Here is a 5,408-nt window from a genome sequence, read left to right as displayed (position 1 = left end):
AATGCGATCTACGGTTCATGGGTTGTCTTCCACCACCGATAGCTACACGCAGCAGATCCCGCACCAGCGGTGGCCGCCCCCACCGGCGGAGACCATCACCGGTGCATTGCATGGTCGCGATTCCAAGCCCCATGGTTAACTTCCTCGATACTACACCCAGGGCATCGTACGGAGATCGAGATGAATGGTTCCTTACCATCAACATGACAACGGACAACGCTGTCATGGGCGTTTGGCGGATGCGCCATGGAGTGCGATGGCGACGAGCAATTGCTCGGCCGCGGCCTGGCAGCAACGAGGACGCGCACCTGGGAATCACTTTGAGTCACATAGGTCGCTGGTCGTCCAACGGCGGGCCGAGGTCGAAGTAACCCCATGGCGGATGGCTCCCGGACTCAGTTCACGCCACGCCCGAACTCTTCTCTCCATTGCACAATCGGGGGTGGCTCACAGTGAAGGGAGGGAGAGACGGCAACCTCGGCGTCCTGTCTTATAGCCCGAGGCAGGCCGGATCCAGGAGGCCGAGTCCGCGGGAGCGCGTGTTTTGGAGCAGCGTCAGGGAGCGCCCGCCATGGATCTCACGGAGGCGAAATTCGATGGAATCCCACGACAACTTGTTGGATGGGCAACGGCGTAGGCGTTCTGTCTTTATCCCAAGCGAGGAAGATCCAGAACCCGACGATCACGGCGTTCACCCGCGGATTCCGCACACGATTGCAACAGTTCGATCCGAACCTCACGGACCTGAGCGCTCGTGGGGGAAGAAGGATTGACTGCCGAGGGGGCCCACATGGCAGTGAGAAAGGGAGAGCGAGCACGCGGGATGAGGGGCTGGATATTGGGGCCCAAATGTCTGTGCCCGCGCGTGTGGACACAAGGTAGATGGGCCGCTTGGGCTTGAGGGAAAGGGATTTTGGCCCAGTAGCGCAGGTAGCTCATTTCTCTTCTTATTTTCTTTTTCTGATTTCTCTATTTTTTATCTCGATTTCAAATCAAAAACCAGTTTGAATTTCAAACTTGTGCCTTTAGATGCACAAACAAGAGTGTCAATATTAATGAATATATTTTTATTCATTTATATTTTCTTTATTGTGTATATTATTTTCCTACCCTTCTCTTTTCTTTCTTTTTTCCATTTTTCAAACTTTAAGATTGTCCCATAGATTTGAATACAAATGCAATCATACAAGAACTACAGCATGAGATGTATTTATTTATTTATTATTTGTCCAACATAATCCTATTTATTAAATATGCACAAGGAAAGGAAGACCAAATAATCACCAAAGTTTTCATAACTTCAAAACACCCACTTATAAATATTTCTATTTATTTATTTTATTAGTTTTTTTTCTTACACAAATTTTGGGCTTTACACTTGTGGCTCCTCCCCTTGGCGTAGACGGAAGCGACCGAGCTCCCCCTCGATCGTTTCCCACTTGGTGATCTTGGTGAGTTCATGACCCTCGTGCACAGTCTTGAGCACGTCCCAAACTTCCTTGGCGCTCTTTAATCCTTGCACCTTGTTGTACTCCTCCCTACTTAGTGAGGCGAGGAGTATGGTTGTGGCTTGGGAGTTGAAGTGCTCGATTTGGGCCACCTCGTCCTCATCATAATCCTCATCCCCTACGGATGGTACCTGTGCTCCAAACTCAACAACATTCCATATACTTTTGTGGAGTGAGGTTAGATGAAATTTCATTAAATCACTCCACCTAGCATAATCTTCACCGTCAAAGGTTGGCGGTTTGCCTAATGGAACGGAAAGCGATGGAGTATGTCTAGAGGTGCGAAGGTAGTGTCAGGGAATCTTACTAAACTTCTTGCGCTCATGGCGCTTAGAAGTTACGGAGGGCGCGTCGGAGCCGGAGGTGGAAGGTGATGAAATATCGGTCTCGTAGTAGACCACCTTCCTCATCTTCTTTTTCTTGTCGCCACTCCGATGCGACTTGTGGGAAGAGGCTTTCTTCTCCTTCCCCTTCCCCTTCTTGCGGGACTCTTCCGATGAAGCCTTCCCATGGCTTGAAGTGGGCTTTTCGCCGGTCTCCATCTCCTTCTTGGCGTGTTCTCCCGACATCACTTCGAGCGGTTAGGCTCTAATGAAGCACCGGGCTCTGATACCAATTGAAAATCGCCTAGAGGGGGGGTGAATAGGGCGAAACTGAAATTTACAAAGTTAATCACAACTACAAGCCTGGTTAGCGTTAGAAATATGATCAAGTCCGCGAGAGAGAGTGGAAAACAAATCGCAAGCAAATAGGAAGTGTGACACGCGGATTTGTTTTACCGAGGTTCGGTTCTCGCAAACCTAATCCCCGTTGAGGAGATCACAAAGGTCGGGTCTTTTTCAACCCCTTCCCTCTCTCAAACAGTCCCTCGGACCGAGTGAGCTTTTCTCTTCTCAAATCAACCGGGAACAAAACTTCCCCGCAAGGACCACCACACAATTGGTGTCTCTTGCCTCGGTTACAAGTGAGTATTAATCTCAAGAAAGAATGAGAAAGAAGAAAGCAATCCAAGCGCAAGAGCTCAAAAGAACACAACAAATCTCTCTCACTAGTCACTAAAGCTTTGGGTGGAATTTGGAGAGGATTTGATCACTTGGGTGTGTCTTGTATTGAATGCCTAGCTCTTGTAAGTGGTTGGAAGTGTGAAAACTTGGATGACTTGAATGTGGGGTGGTTGGGGTATTTATAACCCCAACCACCAAACTAGCCGTTTGGTGGAGGTTGTCTATCGCATGGTGCACCGGACAGTCCGGTGCGCCAGCCACGTCACCAGGCCGTTGGGTTCCGACCGTTGGAGCTCTGACTGCTGGGCCCGCCTGGATGTCCGGTGGCACACCGTACATGTACTGTAGAGTGTCTGGTGCGCCACTTCACGCGTGCCTGACTTCTACACGCTCTGGCGCGCATTTAATGCTTCTGCAGGTGACCGTTGGCGCGAAGTAGCCGTTGCTCCGCTGGCTCACCGGACAGTCCGGTGAATTATAGCGGAGCGAATTCCCGAAGCTAGCGAGTTCTAGAGTCGCTTCATTCCTGGAGCACCGGACACTGTCCGGTGTACACCGAACAGTCCGGTGAATTATAGCGGAGCGCTTCTGGATTTTCCCGAAGGTGAGGAGTTCAGCATGAAGTCCCCTGGTGCACCGGACACTGTCCGGTGGTGCACCGGACACTGTCCGATGGCACACCGGACAGTCCGGTGCGCCAGACCAGGGCACACTTCGGTTATCCCTTGCTCTCTTTGTTGAACCCAATTCTTGGTCTTTTTATTGGCTAAGTGTGAACCTTTGGCACCTGTATAACTTATACACTTAGAGCAAACTAGTTAGTCCAATTATTTGTGTTGGGCAATTCAACCACCAAAATCATTTAGGAAATAGGTGTAAGCCTAATTCCTTTTCACACTCCACCGACGTCGTCGCCATGACTGCGTGCCACTGCTCGACCGTCGTCCCCCGGAGATTGTTCCATCCCTGAGACTGCCCCCTGCGCGCCTCGCAGGTGGGCGTGTCCGGCGCACTCGACTGTGGCCCATGTTTCACTTCTACGCCATCTCAAACGGCTCACGGACACCGTCCTCTATCTCATAATAGTATAACACACAATTGTACATAAGTTATCATGGTATTATATGTTCCCGTTGTAAGGCACGAGCACTCACCTATTAGGTTAAAGAAAAGTGTAAGAGCATCATGAAAAGCTAAAATGATAGTTAAAAATAACCTTGACAATGATACAAGGTAGGTATAGATATACCTATATATTTCCTCGCGCACCAAACTTCAGCGGCCGTTTTCATGTCGCGGCCAAATCGATTTATATCATAATCGGTCCATACCGTTGAGTTGTAAGTCAGATTTTAGCAGAAATCGACGTGAGTCCGGATGTGTCAAGATGAGATGCAGATGCCCATGTAGCAGAAATCAGAATTTACCTTAATGTCTAGTTTAATCATAAACAAGAAGGGAATCTAGTCCCATCGCTTTGCTCCCAAACTAGCAGGGCCGTCCTACGAAAATTCGAGACCCTGTACGAAACTAAAACATGAGGCCTGCTAGGCTAAAGAAAATAAGGTTAAATGTGTAATATAATGTAGTATGTAGTACATTGCAATAAGATATATCAAGAATGGTACCTATTTGAATAGCATCATTCTTTCAGTATTTTTTGAAATGAAGTCTTCAATGATATGCTCATAATCCATTTTCTCCAACATTTTGCCTTCAAGTGCTATTATAACCAAAATCTTTGTACTACTCAAATCTCGTTGTAAGAGAGGCTATAGCTTGATCAACTAGAGGTACAAAATACTCTACTCGAAACAAGTCCTCTCGAGACATTGTGGTAATATTTGTGTCTTCTGGGTTTTCATCGTAACGTCTCTTTCTTTTAATTTGTCTTTTTTTAGGAAATGTTGTACCAATATCTATCTCAAGTGCAATTTCTTTGACTGACTCCAAAGCTTCTAAGAAACCAGTTTCCCTATAGCCCTCAAAGAAAGAAATAAGCCCTTGCACTTTCTCAATAGCAACATCAATAAGCATATCCTTTGCTTGCATTCAAATTAACAGCATACAATACCTCATACCAAATGACTATCGCCACTATAAATTCATACTGTCCAAGTTCATTATTTGCTAGACCTTTAGCCTCACTGCTTTTTGCCGGATCATTATCAGTATCAGATACCTAAAATTAAAAGAAGGAAAACATTTTTAATATATAAGATAACCAACAAAATTATATAATTAATTCAATACTAATATGAAAATATTGAGTACCTCAAGTAGAGCCTCACAAATGTCTCCACATTGAAATCTGATAGCTTTAATACTGTCAATACGACTCTCTCATCGTGTAGCTCTGAGGGTTGGTTTTTGTGACAATTCGTCCATTGATCCTCTCCAATTACCTTGTCACCAAGCCAGCCCTAACTCACTAGCCAATGCGCGTAGCAGGATCACAGGGAACACACAGGGAGCTTCTATTCCAGAAATTAAGGCCCGGTCAAGACTTCAATGAATGTCAGCAACTCATCAGCTGTTACCTGTCTACCAGCTCCATTGCTAGCAGCAATAACGGCCCCATCAGTCATGAAGCTGCTCAGTTCCACAGTACCAGCTCTGCAAAAGATCGATAGATGCGGTAGTAGTAAAATCCCAGGATGCGAATGCAGTGACACTTGATGTTCATGTGCCCCTCGTCAGATCCCATCCCCCTCGTTCGCGCCAAACGTGTACAAACGCAGAGGCAGCAGCTTAAATTTCCGCTGTACGTGCGCAGTAACTGCACTCTCACTCTCTCTCGATCTCTCCCTGTAACGTACTGCGCAAACCTACCAGCATTGAAGCATCACCAGTTAGTTGATCACCATCCTGGATTCCTGGTGGTGGTACCAAGCAT

This window comes from Zea mays, chromosome 9 (assembly GCF_902167145.1).
Source record: "Zea mays cultivar B73 chromosome 9, Zm-B73-REFERENCE-NAM-5.0, whole genome shotgun sequence".
Classification (NCBI taxonomy): domain Eukaryota; kingdom Viridiplantae; phylum Streptophyta; class Magnoliopsida; order Poales; family Poaceae; genus Zea; species Zea mays.
This window is presented reverse-complemented; position numbering follows the sequence as displayed.